The sequence below is a fragment of the Melitaea cinxia genome, chromosome 26, assembly GCF_905220565.1.
Source record: "Melitaea cinxia chromosome 26, ilMelCinx1.1, whole genome shotgun sequence".
Taxonomy (NCBI): Eukaryota; Metazoa; Arthropoda; class Insecta; order Lepidoptera; family Nymphalidae; genus Melitaea; species Melitaea cinxia.
In genome coordinates this window covers 6514956-6531681 of record NC_059419.1, presented here as the reverse complement: position 1 = coordinate 6531681, position 16726 = coordinate 6514956, and the positions used below count along the sequence as shown (strand labels likewise).

General features: G+C 33.0%; 1 long non-coding RNA gene across 1 annotated transcript; it reads left to right on the top strand.

Moving 5' to 3' along the window:
* Positions 1-12066: 12066 nt before the first annotated feature.
* On the top strand, positions 12067-14423 carry LOC123666590. Its single transcript, XR_006745284.1, has 2 exons — positions 12067-12098; positions 14361-14423. It is a non-coding gene; the product is annotated as an uncharacterized LOC123666590 (long non-coding RNA).
* The last annotated feature ends 2303 nt before the right edge of the window (positions 14424-16726 follow it).

Sequence of the window (16726 nt, the reverse complement as noted above, 5' to 3'; positions counted from 1 at the left end):
TACATTTTAAAAATAATCTGAACATATAAAACAAAATGTGCTAAGTACGGATGTTATTTTACGACTATTATTTATAATGTAGTCAAGGTGAAAGTGTGAGAAACTCGATCAGAGTGATTTTTATAAATATTGTTTAAAGAAAACGCGTTTATGTCTCAAATATTTTTGTTCCTTTATTAATAAAATATAGTTAATAATATAGTTACATAAGTCATATGAATTTGATAGCGCATAAGAGGGCAGAACAGCGAAGCCTACGGAAAGTTTGACGTGCCTGCTTAAATAAACAGCCACCAATAACCATAGTACTAATCTTAACTGAGGTAGGGCACAGCAGGAATTTCCTGCTCAAAATATGGAGCAGACCAACTGGGGAAGTACCTCGACCTTACAGAAGATCACAGCTAAATAATACTGTTTTCAAGCAGTATTGTGTTCTTATTGGTGAGTAAGGTGACCAGAGCTCCTGGGGGCGGAGGATTGGGGATTGGGTCGGCAACGCGCTTGCGATGCTCCTGGTGTTGGAGGCGTCTATAAGCTACGGTAATCTCATACCAACAGGTACGCTTGTTTGCCGACCTAGGAATATTAAAAAATAAATAGTCTTTAAAGGACCTCATGGAGTTTTGTGACATATTGCATTTATATCTGACGTTTCAAAGAATATTTTTTTCATTTATAAACTATATCTATATTGTTAAGATTTCAAAAAAGTCTGTTGTCATTTTTATTTACATTTTATTAATTGTAATACTATTTTAGCAACCCTTACAACTTGGAGTTTCTTAAAAAATTTCTTGGAATTTTTTCGATCCAATCTTTCTGAATTTTTTGCGAGCCAGTTCAGATTAGTAAGAAGAAATTCAACGCTAGTTAATGGCAATACGTTGGCTATGTAATAAATAATTTATTTTATTATTCCACTTCACACCCATATAGTTAATATTCTCTATAATTAAATTCTATACCTCAATAATTTCTCACGAATCTTAACCGCTAAGCATGAAATAAATTTCAGAAACAAAAATTTAATCAATTAAATTTAAATATATAAATCTTAAAGCTGGCGATACATTAACATGTGGAATAACACTTCTGGTATGGCTAACATTCCAGTTGATCAAGATCCTCATTAGATAATAGACGTTCAGACGATCTCCGAAAGACTATTATATCAAATAAACTTCTATAAACACTTTTAGTATGCTTTGTAACTGATATACAATATTAAGACCTAAAAATATTTAAAATAAATTATGTAAAAAAAAACACATATTTCGGAAAAATTAATGTAACAAATATGTCACTCATAATTACTCTTTACGTAATAATATTCGTTTGTCGGGTGTCCGGAAACACATGTTACACGTGTAATACCAAACTTAAAAGACCACAATAACAAATATATGAGACTTATACTAAAATTTTGTAATCAGCGAAGATCGAATCCACGACAGCTAACAAAAAAACCAGTTGCTGTGATCATTGTGCTAAATCGTCATCAAGATTAATGAATGATATTTAACTAAATTTTAAAACTTCGTTGACGCTTGCACAGTAAAAGAACGCTTATATAATGTACTAACGACCCGCCCCGGCTTCGCACGGTTGCAAAAACTATCAGTGTCCCTCCACTATATTATGCATGAATTATACATATAAAACTTCCTCTAGAATCACTCCATTTACCAAAAAAATCGCATCAAAATCCGTTGCGTAGTTTTAAAGATGTAAGCATACAGACAGCGGGAAGCGACATTGTTTTAGGTATACTATGTAATGATATCGTGAGCACATGAGATTTTTTGATTTAAGTAACTCCCTACTCCTAGCTACTGCTAGATTACATAAGTTTTTATTACAAACATAATTAGGACGTCTCAATACTTTTCGGTAACTTATTGAAATCAGTTAACGAGTAAGTAATATAATGTTTTCTTTTAATTTATTGAAGTATGGTTAGACGCCGCGTTGGCGCAACGGTTACAGCCATGTATGTACCTGTTGTGCTGGCGGTTGCCGCACATGACAAACATTTGTATTGGCCATACAGGTGTTTACCGTGGTCTGGGTGTTTGTGTAGTTCTTGTGTACATACTAAGGTATATATTCACCAACCCGCATTGGAGCAGCGTGGTGGATTAAGCTCTCATCCTTCTCCTACATGGGGAAAGAGGCCTATGCCCAGTAGTGGGATATTACAAGCTGAAGCGTATGGTTTAGGCAATAAGGCTAGAGCACGATACTATGAATCAATACGATGTCAGATAATCTTAGATTCTAATTTGGACTAGCAGTGAAGGAAAATAAGCCTATATATAATATTCATAACATTTTTTTTTTTGTTAATTTTATTAATATTGATTCTGTTACATCTTCATACTTCAGAAGCTATGGTCAGAGCGTTTTATATTTTCATGCCCTATTCTGTCAAAACTAATCTGCACTATTGCAATAAAAAAAAATTGTTTTCTATTGTTTACGCGAACACCGCTCATTATAATGAAACAAATTTTTCGGATTTTATCGCGGTTTATTAAGTTTTTTTTAATGCCCGACGTTTCAGATACTTTACACCAACCATGGTCATGTGAAGACTGCGTTTAAAAAACCGCAATAAAATCTGTAAAAGTCGTTTCATTGTAATATGTTAACAAACTGATAAAATTATTGTTAACAAAATGAAACACACACACACCAAATTATTGTAATATAATAACACAAAACAGAATAAATAAGTGACATCTTCGTCTCCTCATCATCTCCATAATATTAGCTATTTCTATATTTAGCCACGAGCAATATTTCTAATTAATACATCCAATGATTGCTTGAAGGACCCTATTTGAAGCGAAGAAAATATTTTTTCTTTACACTATTTTGCTAGGAAAATGGATGGCTGGTGTACGTCAGGGGAAATTTCATTACAGCACGCGGTAGCGGAACTTTTATCTTCAATAGAGGAACTGTGTATAGTTGTGTGTTATTTCCGTGTATTATATAAAAGAGTTAAGAGCGATGGCCTAATGGATAGAATTGTGAATACATAGTATTTACAATTATCGTACAAAGTATATAGTAAATGAGATGCTATGGGTTCGTACCAATGTTTTTTTCTAACGAAGAATTTTTCTAAAAGGTCCTATTGCGGCTAGAGATAAGGAAATCATTCTGAGAACCTACATACATGTCTTGAATTAAGAAACTATTTAAATATTTTGAAAATATAACTGCATATTTTCTAAACATTTTTGAATATCATATCAAAAATTGACCGCTCCAGCGGGATTCGAACCCGCATCTCCCGCGACCCGCGACTGACCGTGTCGGTGCTCTAGCCAATTAAGCTATGGAATGATGTACCCGTTAGATCGAAATTCTTAATATGATGATTTTTATTTTCGGTTTAAGCGAACCGTGGCGCCGTCTATATATATATATATATATATTCTCCTATTTTAGGTATACTTAATATATTTATAATATTTTTTATTTTTACGGTAATATATTATTTAATGCACAGTAAAGTGTATATACACATTCACAGTAATACATTTACATATACATTACATATTCACAGTAATATATTTTATTTAGTAAATTATTGGTGCTATTCCAATTTTGAAATCAAGATAATCTGATATTGTATCGATTTACGTGTTATATCCTCATCAAATTGTTATTTATTTATTAATAAAATATTATTTATGTTACTTATGAAATAACCAACTAAAGACCTAATATTTAGCGGACGATAGCTAAAATATATCAATATTATTGTAACAAAAAAAATAATAATAATGAGATCGGACTACGCGTTAATTAATTATAACTAAGTACATATTTCAACTTAAATCCTTTATGCTAAGATGACTGTGCCGTTTCGGGATAGAAAGTAATTAGCGAGGAAAAAAAAAAACTATCCATAAAAGTTAAAGTGCCGAGATAAATCAACATTAAACACGACTCAGCCATTATAGTTTCACGAACGAAAGTCCACAACATAGCCAGATATGTATTATCCAAAATTTACATGGCTGAAGGCATTACAGCGCATCGTTAAAACACACTCTTCTTCAACGAAAATCTGCATCAAAACAATAACTTGGCAACACTAGAGCTGTTCGAGTAACGAGCGCGGATATATGGAAACAATGCTGGGTATCGGCCCCTATTGTTATCCCGGGAAATCCGTACAATGGCTACGGTTACACTTTTGTGGTACTATTTTATCCAGGTGATATATGCGACTTAAATTTAAAATAAGCTTAGCCATTTCTTTTTTCATTGTATTTCAAAAAAGTATGTCTTTTTGTTTGTTTTTTTTTTTTTGAGAATGTACACCTAATGGCGAACTGTAACAAACTTAATAAATAAAATACAACAACAATATTAAGTAACCCCTTCGTCACGTCATGATACTAATTAGCTGCCGGTTACTAATTGTAAGCATGCACTTATTGTGGTCGCGGGTTCTATTCCCGCTCGGAGTGGATATTTGTGTTTATACAAATATTTATTTCCGGTCTGATTGTTAGTTGTTGGGGATCTCCCCGCCGTGCCTCGGAGAGCACGTTAAGCCGTCGGCATTGGTCGTTACCATGTAGGTACAACTGATAACGATCGTTACTCACAATAATATATATATCCAATGCGGGTTGGCAGATATATTCCATATCTGCCAACCCGCATTGGAGCAGCGTGGTTGATTAAGCTCTGGTCCTTCTCTGACATGGGGAAAGAGGCCTATGCCCAGCAGTGGGATTTTACAGGCTGAAGCGAATTATTATTTATGTGTTAAAATAATTATGTTTCTATTTTTAATTTCTCAATTTATTCAACACACCTGATATGCTTTCAAACCAATTAGTGATCACAATATTATCATATAGTCAGTAATTACGGTAAATTCTACCGCATTTTCAGTCGATCGATCATTCCATTACCGTCGAAACTTAGACGTCAAATCAGTATAATTTAAAATAATTATAATTTACATTATAATTATTGTAAATTTAATTTAAAAAATATTAGCTTTAGAGATCTGTTACAGGAAAATAGCAATGGTAATCTTAAATTGTTTGGTTATTTTTTTGAGATATTTGTGTTTGTATTTCTCTATTAAATTTTCACCCTCTCTTCAAAATGTTTCTAGGTTGTTTTGTTACTAATAATGACTAAGCTAAAACATTATTTCTGTAACTTTCTCATTTGGTCGTATAATACATAACTGTGTTTGCTCGCAAACGAAAAAAAAAACCGACTTCAATTACATCGACGAGTAATACAACGTAGATCGACGAAAAAATAGTCAAGTAACTACGCGTTATCAAAGATTACTCAAAAAGTAGTTATCAGATCTCGATAAAATTTAAATGTGACCACAAGATAAATATCAGCTTTCGATTAAATTAAAAATTATCAAAATCGGTACACCCGGTAAAAAGTTATGCGAATTTTCGAGAGTTTCCCTCTATTTCTCTGAGATCCATCATCAGGTCCTAGTTTCCTTATCATAATACCAAACTATAAATATCTACTTTCCAATAAAAAAGAATGATCAAAATCGGTACATCCAGTAAAAAGTTATGCGGTATAATACTACGTAGGTCGACGAAAAAAGCGTCAAGTAAAAACGCATTATTAGATATAACTCGAAAAGTGGTTGTTAGATTTCAAATAAATTTAAATAGAACCAAACGACACTTACCACCTTTCGATTAAAAAAATAATTGTCGAAATCGGTCCACCCAGTAAAAAGTTTTGAAGTAACATTGAGAATTGAGAACCTCCTCCTTTTTTGGAAGTCGGTTAATATGTATTTTATTAATTTGACAAACATTTTGAATAAAGTAAACTTATCACATTTCACATCACATTATTACTGAAGGTAATAAATGTCAATAGTTGTAATATTATAAATACGAAAGCTGACAAATAATTTATTATGATGCAAATGGTGCTTTGTTAACTATTGAAATAGTAAAATTTCTATTCACACCAAACATAGAACTAAGATTTACCTACTGTTGTCGCTGAATTATTAAATGCCAAAGTCAATAAGTATATTATGGAACAAAACGTCGTAAAAAAAGCTGTCTCGTACTATGAAAGAAAAACGAAGTAAATCAACATTTTCTTGTGAAAGAAATTCTTAATCCCTTAAGTCCAACCAAAACTCACTGTCTATCCAGCAGAGTAATATGTACAGACCGTTCCCGTAAATCGTAGAGCTTATACTTAGTCTAAAACAAAGTAACATACAATGTGCAAAACTGGAATGCAGACTTGAACAAGAACAACGCAACACCTTCAACGCAACGCCAGCACACGGTAGTAGTAGGACCAAAACGTTGGTTAGTAACCTGTATGCACTTTCAATATGTGTACGACACCGACTAAGAAGTTTTTGCTTCAGAAGTTTATTTTTTCATAAACATTGATATAAATTTTAAATATTAAAAGGTTGACGAACGCAGATGTTTTCTTTAATGCAGACACCGTCTTGGCAAACGCACACTGCACTGCACTACATTGGGACGTCCTCCAGCCCGCTGGACCGACGGTCTACGTAAGATGGCCGGTGTAGACTGGATGAGGATTGCAGAAAAGCGTAATGTCTGGCGCGAACTTGGGGAGGCCTATGTCTAGCAGTGGACTGCAATAGGCTGAACTAACTGACCGACAAACGCGTCCGCTCCAATTAGATAGAAGTGTTCGGTCTTTATCTAGTTCGGCACTTCACTATAAGCTTACTAACACTGAAACTGGACCTTACAACTTAACTTTTAACATACTTGACTAAACTTGATGAAATATGACAAACTCACTACACCAGACTGAAATTCGTGTTATGTATATGTATATTTTTTTTATTCGTATTTAGGAAAAAAACAGTACAACATAACACAAAAAATAAGAGACGGTAACATTATATCGCATAAACAAGCTTCCATTAATAATACATATAAGCAGTCAATCAGATCTTTCATATTTTGGATTACAGGGTATATAACGAATAATTAATTTTAGTAGTAATTTTCTTTTGCTTAATCCATGTCATATTATCTTAGTTATTACATGCTACTATAATGCAGTAGTGTAAAGATTCTATAATGAAACAAATAGAAAAACTGCAATCATACTTATTGAATATGTAAGTGCCTATCAGACGCATAGACAATAAAAAAAATAATAAGTTTTCTTATAATTTTTATAGTTTGTAAAAATAACAACACAAATATAACAACCAGCAGTGTATGAATTAAGCACATACCCAAACTAATCAGACAGATCTAATGCAGTATAAACTATCAGTAAAGTCATCAATAACTTTCAAGTGGCACCTGCTATTTGCGAACGAAAGTTTGACTAGCGGTGCGCCGCGAAGACTTCAGTACCTACTCTTATACCTACCGCTATAGCGTCATCTCCCATACTATGTAACTTACACAGAGTAAGCAACATAACACAGTAATGTAATGTAAATATAAATAAAACTAGCTTCCGCCCGCGACTCCGTCCGGGTGGAATAATTACTTTGGGCTAACTGGGGAAGCTATCAAGAGCAAAAAAAAACCCAATTTTGAAACATTCTTCATTGGTGCTCCGCTCCTATTGGTTTTAGTTTGATGATATATAGTAGCCTCTCTCGATAAATGGACTATCTAACACTGAAATAACTTTTAAAATCGGATCAGTAGTTCCTGAAATTAGCGCGTTCAAGCAAACAAACAAACAAACACTTCTACATTATAATATTAGTATAGATGAAATGATTAATACGAGTATGTGCCCGGTCGTTTGTTCTTTTAAGTTAGGCAACTTAATGTCTGCGTTTTAGGTAGTAGCTGCCATATAGAGTAGTTTAATTTTTTGATAATAAATATACAATCAATCAAATAAAATAGTTAGTCTGATTATGTAACAATAAACTAATTTTTGGGGAAGACACTGTGGCCTGTAACACAGTTTTTTTTTAAGCTAGCACAGGTCGCAGGGCTTCTATATAATGTAAACTATATGATTTGAGCAAAATAAAAACTATTTTATTATTATTATTAAAATAAATAAATAACACATTGATACATATATTACGAGATCGTACATCCAGACTCAGGGCGGAGTCGAACCTGTAATCCCTTGAGCAAAAAACAATATCATCATTACAAGCTGTTAAGTTCGAATTAAATTAAAAAAAAATAACTGACAAAATTAAAGATAAAAAATAACTGTCAGAATATTAACGGCCAGTTTTAATATCCTATCTCTGATTTTGCTTTTTAGAGATAGAATTTTGATGTAAACTCCGCAAAAATTGTGCAAAAAAACCTATATAGATTATTGAAAACGGCCGTAAGTACTTTATGTAATGCTATAATCAATAAATATATCTATTATTTAAAAAAAAAATGGATTATCCTTTTTAAAGTTATAATTTCATTCAGGTTTAAGAGTTTCGATAAAATTGATACACAATTGTGACCTGATTAAAACTTTTTTAATTGGCAACACAACAATAGAATATATTTTATGAATAAACCGCTATTGCATTATCTGTGGCAGTACTGAAATTTCCATTAGTTGCTACGTAACCCGTTCATTAGTCTACGTAAAGTGGCAACAACACACAAATAAACATCAGCTTCTAATTGTAAATCCAGAAATTCCAATTCATTTGAACAGAACAAAACATTCCGTAATAGTTCGTTCCTCTGGATTCCATTTGTTACCAAGTTTGAAATATTTAAGCTTAAGGTATCTATTTTATAAAGGTAATTTAGACAATTTCAAAGCATTTTGTGTGTATTTACAGTTTTGTTATTGTATTATTTCTGTTTAATATAAATAGTTATTCAGTTGCAAAAAGATAAAAAAAAAATTGTTTATATTTTTTAATTATATTCTTTAACCACATGCAGATTACGCAATGAGTAAGCAATAATCCTAAAAAGTAAATTGAAAAACCAAAAAAAACTACCAACTTGACGAAATAAGCTAGGTACTAAGCATCTAATACTATAAATAATTATGAAAACTGGCAAACGAAAAAAAAACCGACTTCAATTACATCGACAAATAATACAATATAAGTAGACGAAAAAAATTAACAAACGAACTAGTCGTCACTACGATTTTCGAGGGCTCCCCTCGATTTCTCTGGGATTCCATTATCAGATCCTAGTTTCCTTATCATAGTACCATGCTTGGGATATCTTCTTTCCTACAAAAATTTTTTTATCAAAATCGGTTTTTATACCGGACTTGTCGAAATAATGACCTCCTCCTTTTTTGAAGTCGATTAAAAAGTGATATCTAATACGAAACAAAAATAACAAATCCAAATAACAACACAAAGCCTTGTTAAAATACAACTAACACCTTACCCTCGAGTCCGTTATTGTGGCAACACACAACATAAATAAACACAAGGAAACCGCTTCATACCTTCCTACATCCCATCCTGACGCTTACACTTTCAAGCTACGTCCTTGACCCTTAGGGTGACCATTTCTCAGAATAGCACCACTTACCGCTAACCATTACGATAAAATATAGCCTCCAAGCATGAACCAGGACATTAATGTTTCTTTGTTTTAACTGACTAAATAATGACTGAATCTTCGCACCCCATTAGACAGCCATAGAAGCCTTCCATTTCCCCCATAATTAAAGGCAAATGATGTAACGGAACCCCTCAGTCGCGAATTGAAATGGAACACAAAACAGTCTGCACTCTGCCTTATTGCTATGTACAGGTCGTTTTGTGATAAAAAAAGTATTCCTAGATTATATTTTAGTTTAATTATTGTGTGATAATATAAATTGTAAATAAAAATAAATGTCATGACATTATGTAAACATTGTGTTATACAATGAAAAATATTTAATTTAGTTTTATTTCAAGTACTAAAACTATATTATAACATTTACTCGTATTAAAATGGTTTTGAGTGTTTGACTCGAATTTTATCTTTAACTTTTTGACAGTCAAGATCTTAAACTAATACGAAGAACATGCTCATGTTACTTAGAAACCTATTATTATTACGCCAATAATAAAACATTAAATTTTTTACGTATAAGGGATAGGTTGTTGTATAAAAATAATGCACGCAGCCTGTATGTCTGTCTATCACACACAGAGTAGGCGATGCATGCCTTGTGGCTTTGTTGTGCTTTTAAAAAAGGCATCGCGAGAACAATGCTCCGCTCAGGTATAGTCCCGTCTCAGACTGATAAATTGAAATACACGTACCACTACAAACATGCAAATGATAGTAAAAACACATTTATCCTTTTTTTCTTCCATTTTTATTTTTAAGGGGATATTTTATTTTAATCGTATTGATTTTACTTATTTTTTGTTTTGAAATTATTTAATATATTTATTTCGGAAAACATAGATTAAAAATTGCACTATATGCCATTCCTAATTATTAATATTATAAATGTGAATGTAAGATTGTTTGTTACGCTTTCACGCGAAAACTACTCCACTGATCATCTTGAAACTTTGTACACATATTCTTGGAGATATTTATATAACGTAGGATACTTTCGACTTAAAAATCAATGCAAGCAAAGCCGTGGGTAAAAGCTAGTACAGGAATATTTCCTTAACAAATAAAATATAAACTAAACTGATAAATATCTATCGAAAAACAAATCGAGTAGAACTCGCTCTACGCGCTATAGTAGTCGACTGTTACGCTTGGCGGCTAGAACCGTTCTAGTCATTCATGAAAAAGTCGAATGTAAAATTTATATTAACTTCCATAAACTAATTAGGTACAACTAGTACAAGTAATTTTTCCAGCAATTATCACAAGCAACTCAATTTTCCTCGACTTGACTCAGCGCGGGTTGATTTGTTCTATTTTACCTTGAGTTATTATTATTTACTCGACTGGATTTCGGTGAATTTTTCGCATTCAATTTAACAAAATTCTTATTAATGCCTATTACGCATAGTACCAATACTTATAAAAAATACGGCACTTTAATACATACATTTAAATAAGTTATCTAGAAAGTTCGATCAGTGATCCCAAACTTCCGTATGTATACGGAACAATCTCTCATCACGAACCAAACGTTGATTGTAGCGCGATGCAGTTCTGAATGGTTAGCGTACTCTGCTTTACGTACAGTATCCTAAATGATAATGCTGCCATACATAATTGAAGGGAAAATATAAACAAACGTGTATGAATAATGCAAATTCTGTACATTGTGGTTGATCATTCTCAATGAAAATGCTTTTGATAGTAATAGTTTTAGCATTGAAACTGAGTTGTAATTAGATGTTTATATTATTCTCTAATTAATATTGTAAAGTGCCTAAGTACCTATATTTTGTATCTATACTAATATTATAAAGAGGTAAAGTTTCTAACTTTATTTGTTTGTAGGGGGTAATCTTCGAAAATACTGATTCGATCATGAAAATTCGTTCACTAACAGAAAGCTACACTATTCAGAAGTGATATAGGCATTATTTTATTGTTATGGAACAAAAAATTCAGTGAAAAATAATAGTATATGTAAATCAAGTCAGAGAAATACGAGCGAGATGAAAACTTTACGTATATATTAACTCACAAAAATAATTAACGCCCAACAAAGTGGGCACGGGTCGGCTAGTGTATAATAAAATCAGGGTATCGTGTGAATCAAATGGATTTTTTTTTCAAACTTTTGTAGCTACTGTCACGGAAAGGATACCTATAGTAAGTAGTAGTAGTAAAAATGTTTTTTTTTTTTGGATCGGAAAACAAGCGTACGGCTCACCTGGTGGAAAGCGATTACTGGAGCTTATAGACGCTTGCAACACCAGAAGCATCGCAAGCGCGTTGCCGACCCCATCCCCAGTTACCCCAGGAGCTCTTACGCCAAGAGCTTACAGACCCATTTCTGAAGATTAAAAATATTTTTTATTTCTTGGCATTCTGTAATACTGATTCTGCCTGTAACATACCACTGCTAGGCATAGACCTCTTTCTTCATGTAGAGGAAGGATAAGAGCTTAATAAACCACGCTGCTCCATTGCGGTCTGGCGAATATATTCCCTACTATGAGTAACGATCGCTATCAGGTGTCTAACAGCCGGGACCGACTGCTTACATGATCTCCGAGGCCCGGTGACGAGAGCTACAAAGACAACCGGACCGGAAAGAAATCTTGGTACGAATACAAAGCGGGAATCAAACCAGCAATCTCCGCTGTGTGAGCGCCCACGGCGCACCCACCACACCAGAGCGATGTCGACCGATTCTATAATACTAAATGGACACGTTATTTTACGAGTATTGCAATATCAGTATTAAAATGAAATTTCCGCGTGAAGTTAAATAATATGACATATTAAACTATTAATGATCTGGTCAAATGAGTAATTTGCAGAGATCAAAGCGCTACATACGTACGTCTAACATAAATGTTTACAAAAATTACGCTTAATACTCGGTCGTTACAAGGACTATATAAAGCTATAACTACTAATTTTGAAATAAGATATAAAAATCTTATGATGTAGAATAATATTTACGTAAAATCAAAATTAAGTTCTTGTAATGAGTTTACATAATTAAAATTTACCATGCTTTCCGATGAATTCAGCTGAATGTTACCGAACCAATTATCCAACCAAACCAATATCCAAACCAACCAAACCAAACCAAATATCTATACTTATTGCCTATAAAAGTTTGTTTTTTTTTTATACAATTAAGTTGGCAGACAAGGGTACCTACGGTTCACCTGATGGTAATCGATTACCGTAGCGTATGGACGTCTGAAACACCAGAAGCATCCCAAGCGCGTTCCCGACCCTATCCTCAGTTTCTCCCAGGTGCTCTGGTCACCTTACTCATCAACAGAAACACAATAATACTTGAGACATTTTAGCCGGCTTCAAAAAAGGACAAACAGGAGATTTTCAACTCGATTGTGTTTTTATACGTGTGTTTACCTCATAACCTTCTACTGGCTGTACAAATTTTGATTATTCCTTTTATTATTCAAAAGTCGGTGAGTGCTAAGCTAAAATGTCACAAGAAGTGAACTAAAATCACACGCAAAACAGGCTTACTTTTCAATGTCGTGTTGCCAACCGGAAAAAAATTTAAAAAAAATTAGATCGCTAAAAATATCATTCGGCTTTTCCAAGCAAGAAGGTTCTTTATTATTATACTTGACTAGCCGTGCTCCTTGATGTCACCCACATTAACACATGCAAAACAGGCTTGCTTTTCAATGTCGTCTTACCAACCGGAAAATAATTAAAAAAAAAAATTAGATCGCTAAAAATATCATTCGGCTTTTCCAAGCAAGAAGGTTCTTTATTATTATACTTGACTAGCCGTGCTCCTTGATGTCACCCACATTAACACATGCAAAACAGGCTTGCTTTTCAATGTCGTCTTACCAACCGGAAAATAATTAAAAAAAAAATTAGATCGCTAAAAATATCATTCGGCTTTTCCAAGCAAGAAGGTTCTTTATTATTATACTTGACTAGCCGTGCTCCTGGATGTCACCCACATTAATAAAATTTACTAAAATATTAGCTTAGCGAGCCTTCCTCGGTAAATGGATTATGCAATACAAAAAGATTTTTATAACTCGAACCAGTGGTTCCTGAGATTTGTGCGTTCAAACAAACAAACAAGCTTTTCAGTTCTACAATATTAGTATAAATATGACACACGGATGCTGCCAAGAGGTTCCATATTTTGGTCGTTCCTATCAGAAACGTGGTTAATATTCCTATTCACATATATATTGAGATTTCTCGACCCGATAACAATATACGAAAGCCAATAATAAATATAAACGTTAAGAGGCTTAACTCCTGATAAAATATTACTATGTAATAAGCATAATTCCGTTGTCGCAATATTTCCTCAATATCGAGAAAAAAGGCCCGGGGAGAAATGTGAAAGAAATATAAAAAATAATCATTGAGCATTTATTATTTACTACTTATTTTCATCAATTATATGTAAGAGACATCAATGACATTGACGGGGAACTGAAAACAGGAGCCACTTAAAATAATGGATTTTTTTATAACTTTTAGAATTATTAATAGAATTATTTAGCGACTTTTGTTATATTCTAAATAATAATATTCCTATTTAATACTTAAAAATAAGGAATTAAACGTCTCGAACTCACTCAAAATGCCTAATAGGCGTCAAGAAACACTAATGCTTCACGCTTCAGCCTGTAATATCCCACTACTGGGCATAGGCCTCTTTCCCCATGTAGGAAAAGGATCAGAGCTTAATCCACCACGCTGCTCCAATGCGGGTTGGCGGATATATTCCCTACTATGAGTAACGATCGCTATCAGGTGTACATGATAACAACCGAGACCGACGGCTTAACGTGCTCTCCGAGGCACGGTGGGGAGACCCACAAGGACTGCTGAAGAAACACTAAAAACGTATAAAAAATTGGTTGATGACATTCACAACATCACAAGCTACGGCCTGTTGTTATGACTACTATTAAACTATTACGACAAAATTGTCTTTTCTTTTGTAGCAGTATTATAAAATAATTGCACTTCGACAATAAAACAAATAAAAAAAAAAACGGATAATTAAATTACCAAAAAATATTTAGTTGTTGTACAAAAAATGGATTACTGAGTTGCTATTCTATTTAAAATGTAAGAACGTATGATATAATTTGCTAAGCAAAGACATTTTAATCATGACGTTCCACTCCAGATTAGTGAATGTCATTTTTTCTTTATTGCTCCAGAGACGTGAGATCTTTCTTACGCCAATTTTTTTTCTGGTGACGTTATGAATTTTAAGCAAAAATTAAAAAAAAATTGTATATTCTGTGTTGCTCAATTGATTAGCTATAACTGGGCTAGATCCTAGGATCGTTGATTTCAATCCACGTATTCTCTCCACTAGCCCATCTCGACTGTCAGGCAATAATAATTAGTTGCGGTAACCGCTGCGACAATCACTTGTTTAAATGTCATTCGCTAATTGAAACAAATTGCTGTACACGCGCCATTTGTCGATGATAGTGAAAGAATTTATATACAGTATTACCTTTTTAAACAAAACACGATTTCATAATCTATATTTTGTCCAATACTAGGCAATCTTTCTTTCTTTTAAAGCCTACAAATAAGATCATCATTAATACATCATATTTAATCAAAATAAGCAAATGAAGAAGTCTTCCTCCTAAATAATATTTATATTTACATAATTCAGAGCAAAACAAAATTTACTTTCTAAAAATGTATATATAATATTGTGCAAAGTATAACAATAAAAAATAAACAATTAATACAATATCCACGACCATTAGCACAACTTGGAGAAACAAAAACTTTTCGCCTGTTTGAAATTCAAAAAACGGATGCAAGGGGGGAACAAAATGGCCGTCCGAGGGAATAAATTTTAAACAAATCCTAACTCCTGTCACCGAACAAGCGAACGACAAAACAAAAGATTTATATAGCAACTTTTTAAACTTAGAATTAGTTCTTCTTTTGTTAATTTAAAACTAAGTTCCAGCGTTTTAAAGAAACCTTTTGACAATTAACACTGTTATTTATTTTAGAAATTGTTTTCACAATGCTCGAAGCATTTCTTTGTTGTAATATGAAGACCTACCTTTAAATTATAAGTCACGTTTTCAAACTTATTTCGTTTAGACAGATAGTAGGCTGTTAAAACTCAAACAATGACTTACAGATTCACTGAAATGTAAGGAACACTATACAGATTAAAAACCTTGAAAATCTCTGGTAATAAAAAAAAGCGTTTTCATTGCACGTAGATGAGTTTTATAGCTCTTAGATGGAGAGAATGCTGTAGCCGCAGGACCACCTTAAAAAAACCTAGAGAAACTTAAAATTTGTGCTACCAAGTAAGTCATCAGATAATTTAGGTGTAAGTTAGTTGTCTTAAATAATTAAAGTAAACTAAAGTAGCCTAGGCTAAGTTAGAATACAGGAGATGGCTTCTAAATAGCAATTACTGACTGAATAGACTAAAATAAATTAAATTCCGGGAAAAAAAATCAACAACTTGTTAAGTGTTAAGAACCAATATATGAACAATTTATCTATATCTATAATATATTATATAAGCGAATATATATATAAGCGAAAGGTCACTCATTCATCACGAAATCTCCAAAACTATAACACCTACAAACTCGAAATTTAACAAGAAGGCTCCTTATAGAACGTAGACATCCGCTAAGAACTGATTTCATAAAATTCGACCCCTAAGGGAGTAAAACGGGGGTTCTAAGTTTGTGTAAAAGTCCCATGTTTTTAAAGTAAGAGACTTGAAATTTAAAATGTATGCCTTATAGATGATGAGAAGATGTCCAAATAATGTATCTTTAGAAATCAACTCCCGTTTGGGGTTAAAACGGGGGATGGTAGGTTTACTCACTCATCACGAAATCTCCTAAAGTGTAAAAGCTATAAACTTGAAATTTGTCTGGTAGGTTTTTTATAGGGCGTAGACGTCCGATAAGAACGGATTTTACGAAACTCGACCCCTAAGGGAGTAAAACGAGGGTTGGAAGTATGTATGAAAGTCTTATATTTTTGAAGTAAGAGACTTGAAATTTAAAATTTATGCTCTATAGATGGTGAAAAGGTGTCCAAATTATTCATCGTAATCTATATATATAAAAGAGAAAGGTCACTAACTCACTCATCACGAGAAC